The sequence below is a fragment of the Rhinopithecus bieti genome, unplaced genomic scaffold (genome assembly GCF_001698545.2).
Source record: "Rhinopithecus bieti isolate Rb0 unplaced genomic scaffold, ASM169854v2 scaffold_13704, whole genome shotgun sequence".
NCBI lineage: Eukaryota > Metazoa > Chordata > Mammalia > Primates > Cercopithecidae > Rhinopithecus > Rhinopithecus bieti.
Window position 1 is genome coordinate 3,233,824 of NW_016808231.1, and position 17,607 is coordinate 3,251,430.

A 17,607-nucleotide genomic window follows, 5' to 3' on the forward strand; every position below is an offset into this window, starting at 1 on the left:
GGGGGAGAAGGGGAAGAAGGGGGGACAGGAGAGGGAGAAGGGACAGGAGGAGGAGAGGGACAGAAAGAGGAGGGGAGGACAATAGCAATGAGGGAAAGAAAAATAAAGGGGAGGATGAGGGGGAGGAAGCAAAGGAGGAAGGGGGAGGAGGAGGAGGAAGAGGGAAAACAGGGAAGAGGAGGATGAGGGGGAGGAAAGGGAAGAGGAGGACGGAGGGGAGGAAAGGGAAGAGGAGGATGAGGGGGAGGAAAGGGAAGAGGGCAGAAAGACAGCAGCTTCTCCAAGAGCTCATATTCACGGTGGCAGCAGCTCAATGGGAAAATCAAGGGCACTGTGACACAAGAACCTCCTGCTCTAACAAGCCAGATGTTCATCTGAGCCAAGGCTCTCAGGAACAGCGTCTGGACCTCGCTGGCCAGCTCCGCAGACACGCTGGGCCCAGAGATGAGCTCCCTCCCAGGGGCGGTGTCGGGAGTGACAGCTCCAGGAAGTGGCCACTAGGTGGCGTGTGCGCCTCATCTTCCGTCCCGGGTTCCCAGCCGCGGGAGGCAGAGGCTGGGGGGCTGGGGTTCCAGGAAGCCGAAGGTCCCTGTCACAGATAGATCCTGAAGCCAGCCCAGGGGATGACAGAGCAGCCTGACGGAGCAACAACTGTCACCACGGTCTGCCCGGGAAGTAGGTCCACACTGTCCCTTGCAGGGCAGCGCTTAGCTTACAGGTGCTCCCGGAGAGACCCCAGGGCAGGGAGGGGAATGGGGAAGAGCTCTGGGCTCAGACCTGAACTTGACCACAACAGAGGGTTCAGGTTCCAACCACGCTTCCTGGAGACACCTCTCAGCCAAACCTCAGGGGGGAAAGAAGCGTTCCCATTTACAGAAGCTCCACGGTGACCTGTTTTAAGCAGTGAACAGCCATGCCACAAGTAACTGGGGAGAAAAAAAGTCCACAGCTTAAAAAGCATTGAAGACCTCATTGCTAACCCTGGTGGACTCCCATCATGGGGCAAAAACCCAGATAGGCGCTCATCATCTGGGGTTCTTTTCCTAACGGGGTCCCCAAGTTGATCCAGGCTCAGGTCCCACAAAATGTGGATCTGCCCCCTTCTTGACACGTAGAAAGGGCTCAATCCACAGTGGCTGACCAGCAAGATAGGATGACCTCCATTTTACAGATGACAAGACCAAGGTTCAAGGACCTATGGGAATGGGACACCGAGCTGGGACTCCCATCACATCTTCAGAATGGCAGCCAGCTGCCTTGTCCAAATACCACTCCAATGTCCCTCCTGTCCTCATGTCTATGGGGACAGGCTAAACAAAGGCTCAGAAGGTGCCTGTTCAGATAAAGATAGCTGTCTTCAGGGCAAGTGGACTTGAGCAGTAGACACCACTCACTCTTTGAAGCCCTAGGGTCTATCAAGCACTCATCAAAAACTGGCGGCTTTGCCTCTTAGCTTGTCAAAAGAACAACTCAGCTGCTGGGTGCAGCAGCTCCTTTCTGTAATCCCAGTGCTTTGGGAGGCCGAGGCAGGAGGATCACTTGAGGCCAGGAATTAGAGACAAGCCTGGGCAACATAGTGAGACTCCATCTGTACAAAAATAAAAATAGCCAGATGTGGGAGCATGCATCTGTAGTTCCAGCTACTTGGGAGGCTGGGATGGAAATATCACTTAAACCCAGGAGTTCAAGGCTGCAGTGCACTATGATGGCACCACTGCACGCCAGCCTGGGCAGCAGAATGAGATCCCATCTCAAAAACAAACAAAACTGAGTGAATGCTACACACTTTCTGTCACTCATCATCATGGAAATCTGGTTACAAAGCTCTGACCCCACCCATCTCTCATGGCTCTTCTCTTCCAAGTACCCCTCACAGCTCATGGACCAAACCCCGAGCCTCCCTGAGCTCTTCTTACTCTGTCATGTCACGTAAATCAATGGGTGTGCGTTGTCCCTTTGTCTAAACGATAAGCGTATTATCATTGGCCAGGAATGGCTGTTTCTGTTTTTAATTTGTGCACCACCACTCACCCATAGCATCTCGCATCTGGATTCGCATTCAGTAAGCACTCAATAAATGTGTCTTCTTCCTGCTGGTACAAGATATGTACAGGGGGTAGGGGTGGAATGTTGACAACTGGAAAATGAAAGTGTTTCAGAATTATGGAGCAAATGAACAGGGAGATGTACCGTCTATAATAAATATACCTCTGAAGAGCCTTAAAAGAAATCAATGAAGCACAACATCAAAGTCCCGGGGAGTGATAAATCAGGAGCCTGATAGACAAAAGTGCATCTGAAATCATTTAAAGCGCACCAGAAATCATTTATGTCTGAGTAATTAGAACACATTGGAATGACTCTGTGCCACTGAACTGAAATTGAGCAACATAATGTTTATGAAATCCCCATGGACTCGGGGAGGAAAACCAGAGATGAAAGTTGCACTGAAGATTCTCCCCACTGGCCCAGAGCCCTCCTGCATAGTCCCCAGGGGAGACCTAGGGGGAAATGAAGTTGCTGTTTAGTCCGTGTGCAAATTTGCTTTTTTCTTCTAGTTAAAACATATCTGCAGTCCCAGTTGCTGAGAAAAAAAAATATCAGGCTCAGGCTGTACGTGACAGGACAGGATCCCCCAACCACCTGATCCCCACCTCCCAACCAAGAGGCAGTCTAAGACAGAAATGAGACCAGATGGGCATCGTTCCTATAAAAAGGTGGCCATTCCTAGCAAGAAAAAGGCTGGGCTTCTTTCTCAGTGTTCCTACAGAATTTAACACTCCCTCCACAGCCCCACTGACAGAAGTGGAGGGAACTGACCTCGGTCAAAGAGCTGGGACCCTGAAGGTCAGCATCAGGATAAAAAAACATCCGAGGAAATTCTGCAGGAGGAGAATGGGAGATGAAGGATTCAGAGAGCAAAGAGGGACTTCTGTGCCCATCCATAGAATCCAGTCTTTGGATGCTGGCTGGGGAAGAAAAAAAAAAAAACCCCGTCTACCTTGATTTGGGGATTTAAATAAGGATGACAGAACCTCGAACTTGGAGACATGCAAAGAAGCCCTGACATCAAGTGTTCTTGGGATCTTTCCACTCAGTGATGGAACCTGGCCCCATAAACATGACCCCAATATGGTTCTGGTACTGGACTGCCTCCTCCCACAAAATCATGGTCTGAAATTGTCCATCAAATGAACCTGAGATGCTGCTGTCTTTATCAGCTCACAGATACCAAGAAAGGAAAATTCCTCTTGGAGTGTGACTTTTTCATTCCTCTCTCCTCTCAGTTTTACACCACAAATAACCTCAGCTTTTGAGAGCTATAATCAGGGCTGCAACCCTGTGCCATCAGCAGGAATGAAAGCAAGTGGAAGATCCCTGCATATATGGAGTGCAGATGAAAGTAATCTTGCACCCATGTATGGAAATATGTCTACTTACCCTCCCTTTGCCAAGAACCTGGAAGCCTTATACTGGGGAACCCACCTTCAACTGTGCAAATGCAGAGATACTGCAGGCATATGTGTGTTCTGAGCCTTGAAGGATGTCCACCCAGATGTTGGATGTGGGGCCTTCTCAAGCCTGAAGGAAGCTTTGGCCATGCCACCAGCTTTTTCCCATCTTAGTACCCCTGTGATTCTGTCCCCTGCTCCAACTGAGGCCACTCAAACAAACCTGAGAGATCTTCACAAAATGCAAATCCAATCACCTCCTTGAAAACCCATCAGGGCCCTCCCCTAGGCTTAGTCCTCTTCTCCTGGGCCCTTGAGCTTCAGTCTTGTCATATGTAAAATGGAGCCCATTCTATCTTGCTGGTCAGCCACTGTGAATTGAGTCCTTTCTATGTGCCAGGAAGGGGCCAGATCCATGTTTTGTGGGACCTGAGCCTAGGTCAATTTAAGAGACCTCGTTAGGAAAAAGAACCCCAAATGATGAGTGCCTAGCTGGGTTTCTGCCTCACGGTGGCACTAAGGTCTTCAATACTTAGGGTTAAAGACCAGCATCCTCACCATCGCCTGGCCTCACTTGAATGCTCCCCCTCCCTGAACTCCAGCTACTCTGGTTATCTTTTAGCAGTTCCACCAACAAAAAAAAAAAAAAAAAAAAAAACACTCCCCTGGCCACAGGGCCCTTGCACATGCTATTTCCTCTGCCTAGAATGCTCTACTCTCTCCTGACCTTGCCCTGTGACCTTGAGAGCTCAGTTCATGAGTCTTCTCCTCGGGAAATCCCAGACATATCCACCATGTATGCCATGTTTTATTATAAGAGTCTTTCTCAGAGCCATTATCCACCTTGTGAAGCACTTTTCTTCATTTGTAGATGCCCTTTTGTATGAGTATCTGCTTAATCTCTGTCTCACCCTACTTAACTGTAGGCTCTGGGAGGGTGAGTCCTAGTGTGTCTTGGCTTATAACTATAACCTTAGCAGCTTCACAGGACCTGGCACATGGTGGCTGCCCAATATTGCATGGATGGACAGATGGAGAGGTGGATGGGTAGATGAGTGGATGGGAAAGTGCGTGGGTGGGTGGATGGGAGAGTGATTGGCAGAGTAGATGGATGGATGGGAGAACTGATGGGAGAGTAGATGAATGAATGAATAAATGAATGGATGGATGGATGGATTAGAGTGGAAGGAAGAATGAATTAATGGATGGGTAGGAGAGTGGGTGGGTGGGTGGGTGGGTGGGAAAGTAGCTGTATGGATAAGGGAGAGTAGATGGATGAATGAATGAATGGGAGAGTAGATGGGTGGGAGAGTAGATGGATAGATGGATCAAGTAGTATTTCCATCCCAGCCTCCCAGGTAGCTGGAACTACTGGTGCATGCTACTACATCTGGCTATTTTTATTTATTTTTGTACAGATGGGGTCTCACTGTGTTGCTCAGGCTCATCTAATTCCTGGCCTTAAGTGATCCTCCTCCCTAAGCCTCCCAAAGTGCTGGGATTACAGATATGAGCCACTGCACCCAGCAGCTGAGTGATGGGAGAGTAGATGAATGGGTGGGTGGATGGATGGATGGATGCATGGATGGATGGATAGATGGATGGATGGTTGGGAGAGTGGAAAGAAGGATGGATGGTTGGGAGAGTGGATGGATGGATGGATGGATGCATGGATGGATGGGAGAGTGGATGGGAGAGTGGGTGGGAGAGTGGGTGGGAGACTGGGTGGATGGATGGATGAGAGAGTAGATGGAGGGATGGATGGGAGAGTGGCTGGATGAACAGACAGATGGGTGAATCACTAGTTTTTGTTGATACTGGTTTTTAAGATTGATCATTTTAACACTTGAAAGAAGCTGAGTACACAGAAGTACAAAGCAAAAGGCTATTGAAGGAAGAGAAAAGCCAGCATAGGAGCCAAGGAACACAGAAGCAACAACGCTGTCCACCAAATCATTCATTTGTTCTGTCAGACTTCCTGTGCTCTTACATGTGCAGGCACTGAGGTGATGCTAGAATTGCAGTGAGCTGTTGAACCAGATGTGTCAGAAGTGAGAAAGGAGAGAACAAATTAGAATACAGAGTGATTGACACTTTGATGAAGGAAGGAGGTGGGGCCTGGGGTCCATGAAACCCACTGCCAAACTAATCCAGACAGGTGAGTAAGGACCTGCCCTAGGTAAGCCAAGACCTTAAAGGTGAACCCAAGATTTCAGGGGAAGGCAGGCAGGGAGACTGGGTGGATTCCACTGGGTGGATTCAGGATGGGGATGTTGCCAACAGAGCACACGTGGGCCAGCAAGAAAGCATGCCACACCTAAGGATGTGGATGATGCTCCAGTTGGCTGCTGGGGAGATGTGGAAACAAATTAGGCTGGAGAAAAACACAAAGGCCACGTCATAGGATGCCCTGTAGGCTGCGTCAAGGAGTTTGGATTTTAGCCTGAGAACCACAGCACACAACTTGAGTGTTAACATAGCCAGGGACTAGAGGGGTCTGATTTTTATTTATTTTTATTTTTTTAGAGACAGAGTCTTGCTGTGTCACCCAAGCTGGAGTGCAGTGGTGCAATCATAGCTCACTGCAACCTCAATCTCCTGGGCTCAAGCCATTCTCCCGCCTCAGTCTCTGGAGTGGCTGGGACTAATGACATGTGCCAACATGCCATTAAATTTTTCATTTTAAAATACGTTTTTTTAATTTTCTACTTTTGTAGAGACAAAGTATCCCTATGTTTCCCAGACTGATCTCAAACCCCTGGCCTCAACTGACCCCCTGCTTCAACCTGCCAAAGCACTGGGATTAACAGCATAAGCCACTGTGCCCAGCCTAATTTTTATTTTTCAACCTTGTACATCATGGTATCTTTAATACCCCTGCCCCGACTGCAGTTTTAGGTAAACCCCTATCCTGCCTATACCCATGTTCCTTGGTACACTTGCCTCACTAGGCATCAACTCGCTCTTCTGTTAAATGGGGACAACAGAACCCCATAAGACACTCTCACAATCACATGAGGCTACGTGAATAAAACATGGGCCTAGTACATAGAAAGTGTGCAGCAGCAGTTCACTAGTCTTTCAACAAGTAGTGACTGAGAGTCTATTACATGCAGGCACAGGCATAGGTGCTGGGGATACAAGAGTGAACAAAACACTGGTAACGGGATAGGCAGATGGTAACAGGATAGGCTGCTGGCATACTGGAAATTCACAAAACTCCCTGCCCTCCTAGTATAAGAGCTACAGCAAGCCAGCAAGTACCTAAAATACACTGGATGTCAGAGGGTGGCACTCAGTGTTGTGTGAGCTTCAAAGCAAGGAAAACAAGAAGGGTGCTGAGCAGGTCTTATAGAGATTTAAATAGAGCCATCAAGGAAAACATTGCAGAGAAGATAATATTTGAATAAACACCCAAAGAAGGTGAGAGCACAAATTATGCTGATGTTGGTTTTGTCCTTCGCCCCGTCCCCACCGTCTCCACACAGTCCTCTGCCCCCCATCCCCACCTGCCATCTCCCCAGCTCCTAGAACAGTGCTCAGCACAAAGTACGTGACCGATTAAAAAAAAAAATGATGAGGTTAACAAGTCTTAGGGAAAAGCATTCATGGCCAGGGGAACAGCATGTGTAGAGACCACAAGGCATGAGGACCATGAAAAACAGCCAAGTTGAAATGCACCAGGACACTGGGGGCTGCCTTATACATGAGGGTTTGGATGCAGGTCATGGGGTCCCACTTGGTTTGGCCAAGCTCTGGCCTGGAGTGACCCTGGGTCAACCTTGGCTAACATGGTGGACATCCCTACATGCTTAACACCTGACACTACTCCAGGGCGATCCTGCCCTTTGTCTCCACATGAAGGAAATAGCCTCCTTGGATAAAAGCCTGGAAGCTGACCTCTCCTCTGCCCCCAGTAGGCTGACTTTTCTCTAGAGTGAGTGGGAGGTGACAGGCGTTCACATTCCACTCCTGTCTCAGACAAGTAACAGAGAATGTAAGATGGCTGTGGGTTTTGCTGGTGATGGGATAGACTGATGGCATATTGGAAGTTCACGTTTAAAATACAGCTCTCCTTTCTGTAAAACGAGATAGCATCTACCAATTCGGGTAATGAATATGTAACTTAAATGCAAGCCATGGGAGTTTGGAAGAAGGGCCCAGGTAGTTTCAGGTGGTTCGGCCCATTTGGGTACACAGCACAGAGCCCTCTTGCCTCCCTCCAGCAATTTTATTTCTTGGCAAAATCATTACTGAGAATATTGAACTCCCTTACAGAGATGTATTTGCTCCCCTTATCTTCCTTCCATCTTTCTTGATTAAAAGCTATGTGTGATATTTGTAGTTATCAAACATCAATATTTGGCATGGATTTGTGAAATGGATATGGGGGGAAGAAAGGAGTCTGACCATTTCTGTAAAGGGTAAAACCTTGAGCAAACAGACTGCATTTCTTATTAGGGACACTAAAGAGCAGAGATGCATTTCAGAAGGGACCACCCGGACTGCACCCAGCAGGCTTTGTGAAACCAATGATCAGGGCTCAAAATTAGATTCTGGATTTCATCAGGAAAGTCAGCTACCTTCAGAGGATAGGGGATAGGAGGGAGAGGTAAGCAGTGTATCTCACAACTGTTAGCCCTACAACTATTACAGGGCTTTGCAGCCTTCTTCCCTACAGAGCTTAGACAACTCCAGCACTCAAACTGGGCAGAGCTGAAATAATCAATAATAATAATTAAACCTTCTCTAGTGCCCTCTCCTAAGGCTTTACCTATATTAACTCATTGAATCCTCAGAGCAACTTGTTTTATCAACTCTGTGTTACAGATAGGAAAAGTTACAACACAGAGAGGTCAAGCCCCTGGTCCAGGCTTCCACAACAAGTAGGCGGCAGGGCTGGGATTCAAGGCTGCAGCCTGGTTCCCAGCCATGCACAGAACCACTTCGCCATAGTGCGCCTCCATCACGTGGCCACGTGTGGACCCCCACACCTCCACAGCTGCCCAGAATCATGGGATGCTATGTGTTCAGAGGGCTGCTGCTGTTATAGAAACAGAGCCCTTGGTTCCGTGCTACACCCTTGCGACACTGACCCAGTCAGTCGAGACTCAGAGTGCCCCTCCGTGAAGTGGGGGTAATAACAACCACGCTTGCCCCCAGCGTGTTGTGACAATTCACAAAATATGCATTCAGAGAATGAGCATGCAAGTGGGATTTGCAGTCATTCCTGGTGGGAGTGAGCATTGGTATAACCTCTTGGGGCCACTTTTGGATAGCAGCTACTCAAACCAAGCACGTGCCTATTCTGTGACCAGAGACACACTCCTAGGTGTATTCCCCAGATAAATGAGTACCTAGGTCCACCAAACAACAGGTGCAAGAGTGCATATAGCCCCAAACTACAAACAACCCCAATACTCATCCATGGGAGAACGGATACGTCACGGCCCTATCATACAATGAAATACTGTCCAACCATTAAAAAGAGTAGCTAGTGGTGCATGCAATAGCATAAGTGATTCTCCTAGGGATGCTGTGGAGGGAAAGAAGGCAGATACACATGGACTGCAGAGGTCCATTTATACAGATTTCAGAAATGAGCCCAGTGGAATTAGAAAGGCAGTGACCTCAGATTGAGGCAAGTAGTGTTGACAGGGAGAAGTATGAGGGAGCCTTCTGGGATGGTTTAAATCAACAGAGCTGACATTTTCACTCATTCATTTCAAGAACAAGCCTTTATTGAGCACCTACTGTATTTTAGGCACCCCATCAGGAGATAGGAAGGAGAAAAGACCTTCACTCCCCATCCGTAGTTCAATGCCAACACTGAAACCTGTCAGTATCATCACCGTGTCTCCAGGGGGCGTAGCCATCCTCAGAGATTAGGGGAAATCACTAAATAGATTTCCCCTCTTATCTGGCAGAAAGCAGCAGAGAGAAATGGCAGGGATGTTCACCGGAGCAGCAGACCCTGCGCTGGCTGTGCCTGAGGTCAACAGTGCCACTTAGCATTTCATCCCAGCAAGTCCAGCTTCCTTTAATCAGAACCACGTGGCCAACATCACGGGTGATATTTTGAAGGGAAAGAATTTAAGCCTCCATGTGTCACTGCCCCGAGTATCAGCTTTGTCCTCCTGCTCCTAATGCCGTTATCTCGTCCGCACACTTGGTTTTCTGCCGAGCAGATGCTGTAGAAGGCACATTAGCGGTGAGAAGCAGAGCGTGCCCGGGAGTCTGGGTGTAGAGCTGGTGACCTCTCGGCTCCCCAGCCCACTCCAGCGAGGAGACATAGTGAAAAATACCCAGGAGGGACCAAGGCTTCCTGCAGCCTCCCAGGCTCCTAAGCCAGGTCCCAGGGAGATGTTTCCAAAATGCAAATCAGACCCAGACAATCACCAGCTTAAAACCTTTCAGTAGCCACACACTAATCACAGCAAAAACTCAATTTCTTAACTACTATGGAGCACTGGGGCATGCCTGATTCTCCCGCCAACCCCTGACATCCCCTCCTCCAGACTATAACAGACCCAAGTTCATGCCCATGTTTCTGATGATTCTGTTCCTTCTGCCTGGAGCTCCCCATCTCCTGCAATCAGTGTTATTACTCCCTCTTGTCCTTCGAGATTCTAAATATCACCTCCTCTGTGAAGCCTTCCCTACCTGTATGCACCACCACTCAACTTTGTATTCTTCCTACACTACAAAGCAATCAGATTGGGCCTCAGTTATGGGCTACTTCTTATTCATCCTGTGTCCTCCTCACAGACTGCAAGCCCTTTGAGGGCAGGGTTTGAGTCTTATTCACATGCATATCTTCCAACTCTTAGCAGTGACTGCAATATAGTTTAGGGAGTTGGGGGTGGAATGAGGAAGAGATGAGAAGAAGTGAGGGAGAGAGGAGGTGAATGAGAGAGGAGGTGAGGAAGGAAAGGAGGGAGGAATGAGGGTGAAGGGCATTTTGTAGTTGGAGAGCAATGCAACCACAGTGATTTAGGAAGAATCTCTGAACAAGGCTTTTCTGATGAATCTGGATGAATGGTTAGGAATTTGGATAGTCAGATTTCAGGGCAGAATTCAAGCAGAAAGGAGAGCCTAAGCAAATGTCTGCAGTCAGGGAACATGGGGCATGGACACTGGAGGACAGAGTGGGAGGGGAGTAGCATATAACGTTGGAGAGAGAAGCCACTAGATAGTATCCAAATGCCAAGCCTGAAATCAGAGGACCTTGCTCTCTACTCTTACATCACAGAGAGCTGCTGAAATACGCTGGAAAGGAGAGTCATGGTTCAGCAAGTGAGCTGACCAGTCAGACAGTGGGTCAACTAGAGACATGCCATGGGCAACCTCTGCTAACTTCGGATTGAGAGTAAAACAGGAAAATGCCAAGGATGCCAGGGAGGAGGGAGGACAGTCATGCCTATGAATATAGAGAAAGAGAAGCAATGGGAAAGGTGGGGCAGCTTATGGGTTCCATGATGGCTGCTACAAGTCTCTATGAGACACCTGGAGTTGGGACAGCATCTGTGTTGGAACTCTCCCCTCCTGTTCTCAAGGCAGACATTACCAATCAAGAGTACCACTCTTCTCTCCTATACCAAGGAAGACATTACTAATCAATGATGCCAGTCTCCCCTCCTAGACCCAAGGCAGGCACTACTCATCAATGACACCACTCTCCCCTCTTAGACCCAAGGCAGACTTACTCATCAATGGCACCACTCTCCCCTCCTAGACCCACGGCAGACATTACTCATCAATGGCGCCACTCTCCCCTCCTAGACCCAAGGCAGACATTACTCATCAATGGCACCACTCTCCCCTCCTATACCTGAGGCAGATATTACTCATAAATGGCACCTCTTCCCTACTGAGGACAGATATAGCCTTGGCATCCTTGACCTGGGACTGGGTCTAACCTCCACTCCCATCTGACTGCCATCTATAAATGAGGTGTTACCTATTCTCCATACACGGTACAGGCAGCATAACCTGGGATCAGGGATGTGAGAGCAGAAAGAGCCTGAGAAACCCTCATTTCACAGACACAGAAGCCAAAGTCCTTAGATAGTTGGTGGTGGAATCAGAGATGAATTTCAGTCCAATGTGCCCTCTTTCTTCTATATTCTGCTGCATCTTGGTGGGTAAAACAGGGAACAAGCCTGTCAGCACTCGCAACAACTAGAAACCAGAGCAGAAAGGACAAGCAAACCTTCCTCACGAAGAGACTGGCGTCAAACCTGAGTCAACGCTCAGCGGAAACGAAGGCCGGGTGAGTGGGTGTGTGTGCGCAGGCTGTAGGGAAGGCGACAGGAGCTTCCCTTCCATCCCTCTGAACAACACAGATCACTTTTGCTAAATTCCAAAAGGTGGCAGCATTCCATCAAATATTCATTTGCTGAGCCTGCAGCAGGGGACGTCCTACAGAGGTGACATGGGCAGGAAGTTAAGACATTTAGATGGCCAGGGGATAACGAAGTCTGGAGGGTCAAACACTGATGTGGTCTGGTTCCTGGGGGGCCCATGAGCCCCTTTTCTGCAAGAAAAAGGGAAAATGCTGGAGAGAAATAGCAGCACACTTGGCCCCAAGAAGAGGAGAAATCCAGACTCATCCCGGGACTGTATCTGCATGGACAGACCTCAGTGCGGCTCCATGATCAGTAGCATGTGGGCAGGACCCATGACTTACCTCTAACCAATAGAAAAGATGATGGGCATCCCATGATTATGTCGGGCCATGTGTACACAAGACTCCATGTTGCTAACATGCACTAGAGAGACACTCCTGGGAAAAGCACACTGCCACATTGTAAACTGCCTGTGGAGAGGGCCATGTGGCAGGGAACTGCAGGTGGCCTCTAGGGTCTGAGGGCCTGCATCCTGCAGCCACAAGAAACTGAATTATTCCAACAACCAGTGAGCTTGCAAAGGGACCCTGAACTCCAGATGAAACCCGCATCTCCTGCCAACTCCCTTGACTGCAGCTTTGTGAGACCCTAAGCAGACAACCCAGTTCAGCTGTGTCCAAACCTAAGACCAATGGAAGCTGTAAGATGGTAGATAGGTGTTTTCTGAAGCCACTAAGTCTCTTATAGTCTCTTAAGCAGGCATAAAAAATGAATTTTTTGTATTTTTATTACAGGAAACTATAGGAGTAATAAAATATGGATCCAGAATGAGGCAGAACAAAGTAAAAATTTGGGTTCTCCCACTTAACTTCACTATGTTTGCTGCCTTGGGTATAGGAGTGGAGAGTGACACCATTGATTAGTAATGTCTGCCTTGAGTATAGAAGAGGGGAACGGCACCATTGATTACTAATGTCTGCCTTGGGTACAGGAGGCGAGAATGGCACTATCGATTAGTAATGTCTGCCTTGGGTATAAGAGGGCATATTTCTACTATATCAAGAAAGAGAGAAAAAAATAATAGTACGGTTCTTACGCTGGACAGCATCACTTCCACGGGTTCAGGATGCATTTGCTCCAGAGTGAACCCAAAAGGGAACATGTACCTACAAGTTTCTCACTCAGTCTCATTCCCAAGTGCCTCTCCATCATGTGGCCACATGATCACAGATGTCACAGATGACTCCAATGTTTAAAGACAGGTATGTTTCATTCATCCAGCATGTCACCTCAACACAATCACTTCATCTGGCATCTAAGCAAAGACCCTCATTTTTTCTAACAGTTAGGAAAGTGTGGCTGTATTTGATGTATCAAGGGGCAGAAAGATTGGTCTCTAACAGGACTTGTGCAAGTAACTGACCAGGTGTGATTTTTATGTTACCTGATGACTCTGGAATTAACTTTGCACCCAAGACACAGGTTCCCAGGAAGGCTCCCTGCATCACCAAACAGAACCTGCTGGCCTTCCCCTCAGCTCAACGCAGCATGAGAAACAGCCTGATCTGGGTCTGAATTTCAGACTGCTTCCCTATTAACTACGAGACTGTGCAAGTCATGCCCTTCTGAGCCTCAGTTTCCCCACTTGTAATCAAGGGGTTTGGACAGGTCTTCCCTCCTTGGACTACTCTGGGAAGAGAAAGATACAATGCCTGTGAAATGGTGGGTGCAATGCCAGGTACTTCCTAGTTCCCAAAGATGCTACCTATTATGATTATTTTATTCTGCATGCTGGCAAAATGTACTTTCTGCATCCAGGGAAAGCTCTTTCTGGGAGACAGTGCCAAAGCAGAGAGGTGGAGGTAAGAAAAAGTACAGCTGACTGGTGACACAATGCAGTGACTAGGAAGGGCGGTGAGATGCCATGGCCTGGAGCATTCTGCATTCTGGAGCAGGTAAGGGCCAAAGAGTCTGTCCAGAGGCCACATTTAGTCTTGTAAACCCCATTTTCACTCCTCTAGAGGAACGTCACAGTATTTCCATGACAAGGGAGAACGAAACTTGAATGAATATGTCGTCAGCTCTCCTGGAAAACCTTCTTAACAGTCCAAAACACACTGCTTAATTTCATAAATAGTTATTACTAGTATTAGTATTATTACTACATTATTACTACTATTACTACTACTGCTTACTATATTACATTATTACAACATTATTACTAATATTATGTTATTACTACCACTGTCAAAGAGCATAACTGCTCACTATAGAAAAAATAAAATAAGAGTCTAAAGAAAAATGCAAAAACCAGCAATGTAGTTGAACTTTCCATCTGCCTTTGTGACATCTCTCTGCACTCAGAGAAATGGAGATCTATGAATACACTTTGCACATAATTGGAATCATATAATACAGGCTGTATTTCTCACTCAACAATATGTCATGCGCATCTTTCCAAGACAATAAACATAAATCCTCACCACGAAATCCTAGCAGCAGCTTGGAATTGGACTTTATGGATACACACAATTGACTTAAACTATCCCTTATTGAGGGATATTGAGGGTGCATCTTTTTAAAAATTATTTTTGCTACTACAATCATCCCCTTAATAAATATACAAACATATCTCATACGTGTACAATCATCTCCAAGGTGCAAATTCCCAGAAGTGTAATTGCTAGATCAAAGATGGAACACATTTTTCATTTTGACACATGTGAATATGAGGCAATCTGCCATCCAGAGATGGTCAGGCTAACTTATGCTGCCTCCAGTAGAGGTTGTGAAAATGACTGCTTCCATCCATGACCCATTCCAAGGCAAGACAGGAGGCTGACCTGTGAGAGTCCAGCCAGAAGGACCCAGCCCAGCAGGCCTTCTACAGTCAGAGGCTGGATAAGAAGGAGTAAGTTAAGGCAATTGGATCCTCACAACATGAATCTCTGCAAACCTAGAAGACTCTACAGCCTCCAGAGGAGAAACCAGCAGGATACCATCATCCCTTTCACTAGAGAGAACACATCAGCCTCCACGCGTGAGGTTGGGGGCCAGGAAATATCTGACCCAACCCAAGACAGCTGAAAATCTAGCAGGCACAGGCACTATTCTAACCACTGGGGAAATGGAACCCTGTCAAGACACCTTTGATCCTAGCGTGAGCAATTAGTTTTTTCAACTACTTTCCCTTCAAAAGCGTCTGTACCACCAACATCAAGTCTTCTTAGTAAGTCACTTTCCTGCTCCACGCCTCATTTCCCCATCTGCAAAATGGGTTTAGTATCTTTGTTTTCTTTCCACAGACTCAGTGTGACATTACAAGCATCCTGGGTAGAACTGCAAGACATAGTTTTTCCAGTATTATGAAGAGTGTGGTGGCCTCCAAGATGGCCCCATGATCCCTCCTCCAGGTACTCATGCCCTTGTATGGTATTATCCCACAATCTCCTGAGGATTAGGTTGTATGAATGATTGAATACAGCAGAGGCAATGGCATAGGACATCTGTGGCTACGTCATCTAAGGGATGCACAGGAATTCACTGCCATCATCCCCTATGGCTTCTACTTTGCTCTTAGTCTCTCAGATCTCTCACCCTGGGAGACACCATCCACCATGTCCTAAGGACACTCAAGCAGCTCTGTGGCCTCCTGACAATAGCTGTTAGGTGAACCACCTTGGGCGCAGACCCTCTAGCCCCACTCCAGCCTTCAGAAGACAGCAGCCCCAGCTCACATGGGACCCTGAGCCAGACCACCAAGCAAACCACTCTCAGATTCCTGACCTGCCGAAACTGTGAGATAATGAAAGTCTGCTGTTTGAAGTCACTAAGTTCAGGGTAATTGTCACGTGCAAGAGACAGCCGATACAATACTTTCCTGCTTCACACATCATTTTTCCATCTATCCAAAACAGGAAGAATATTTCACAGACTTGACGTGAAGCTGCAAGGCTCCTGGTCCTCCATTGATGCAGTTGGGTCAGAGGGTAAGTCCAGGCTGTGTGACCATGGGCAATTACTTTGAGTTTCGGTTTCCTAAGCTACTAAATGAGGACAGAAACAGCACTTACCTTACGGAGTCATTGAGAGGATGTTAAAACAACAGAGATCGAACATTTGGTCAACTGAGAAGTGAGATAAGAAAGTTGGGTGTGTGGTTGTCATTTTTCATCACTCCTTTCCTCTTCTTCCTCTTCTTCTTGGCATTGCAGGTAAACACCACTTTCAGATGATCCATTAATGAGGTTTATTACAAAAACTCAGCCTGGAAAGTCATTTTGGAGGAATAGACAAGCACCAAGCAGTGGGCCCTTAGAGATTCCAGTTTGCACCAAGGGTCAGCATGGATGAGGGCATAAAGAGGAGGGAACATTCCAAATGCAGAGCACACTCATGGACAAGGCCCAGGGCCAAGCAGACTTTTTGTTTTTGAGACAGGGTCTCACTCTGTTTGCCCAGGCTGGAGTGCAGTGGCACAATCATGGCTCACTGCAGCCTCCACCTCCTGGGCTCAAGCAATCCTCCCACCTCAGCCTCCTGAATGGCCGAGACTGCAGGCGCACACCACTACCCTCAGTTAATTTTTCTTTTTTTTTTTTGAGACGGAATCTCACCTTCTTCCAGGCTAGAGTGCAATGGCACGATCTCGGCTCATTGCAAGCTCTGCCTCCCAGGTTCACGCCATTCTCCTGCCTCAGCTTCCCAAGTAGCTGGGACTACAGGCACTCACCACCACACCCGGCTATTATTATTATTATTATTATTTGTACTTTTAGTAGAGACGGGGTTTCACTGTGTTAGCCGGGATGGACTCGATCTCCTGACCTCATGATCAGCCCACCTCGGCCTCCCAAAGTGCTGGGATTACAGGCGTGAGCCGCCGCACCAGGCCTAATTTGTGTATTTTTTGTAGAGATGTTGCCCAGGCTGGCTGGTCTCCAACTCCTGAGCTCAAGCAATCCTCTTACCTTGGCCTCCCAAGTGCTGCGATTATAGGTGTGATCCATTGTGCCTAGCCATGAACATCTTTTGATAAAAGAATTTGCTCTCAGCCTTTCACTTACCACTATCACAACATCTCACCATACCTACATTATGATTTCCATTCTGTTATTTCCATACCATTTTTTTTTTGTCTTTGAGTCAACTCACTTTATGTTTTCTAACTTAAGTATGTTTGAAGGAAATTTCATACCACTGCCATTAACAGAAAGCCAGTAGTGATGGCTATAAAGAGAAGATCATCATAAAATGAAATACCTAATGATGAACACTAAACAACACAGTCTGTGTGCCCCTTGAAGGTGCCATCTCAAGGTCACCAACAACACACAAACAGGTTACACTTGAGAAATGCACCATACCATGATTGCATTGCCGAGAGGCTGTGCATGAGCAATTTCAGAAGTATCTGTGCAGGGAACTTCCTGGCCACTGTATCCACGGGTGACAGATGAGAAATGCATGGGAATTCACTGCCATCGTCCCAAGTTATGAGCCCCAGTGACTCCAAGCCCAACGCCATGATGCAGGACCCCAGGGCACTCAGTGAGCACTCCTGTCCTTACCAGGAAGACAGGCCAATGACAGTCGACCTCTTCACGTGCTCCCACAACCTGGGGCCCTCACACCAGGGGGCAGAGGGACTGACCTGCAGCCTTGTCACCAACCACTGTGCCCACATCTGTCCACCAAGTGGACCTGGTCTTTGTTAGAGGACAGAATACAGCTCTCACAACATGTACCAGAGGCTGGGAATACAGGCCAGGTATTTCCTAATAGAAATTGTGCACGTGATCGGGAAA

The 17,607-nt window shown here is 47.6% G+C and overlaps 1 long non-coding RNA gene across 1 annotated transcript; it reads left to right on the forward strand.

Annotated features, from left to right (window-relative positions):
* Positions 1-547: 547 nt before the first annotated feature.
* On the forward strand, positions 548-15,597 carry LOC108538273 (uncharacterized). Its single transcript, XR_001888032.1, has 3 exons — positions 548-675; positions 5,451-5,610; positions 15,106-15,597. It is a non-coding gene; the product is annotated as an uncharacterized LOC108538273 (long non-coding RNA).
* The last annotated feature ends 2,010 nt before the right edge of the window (positions 15,598-17,607 follow it).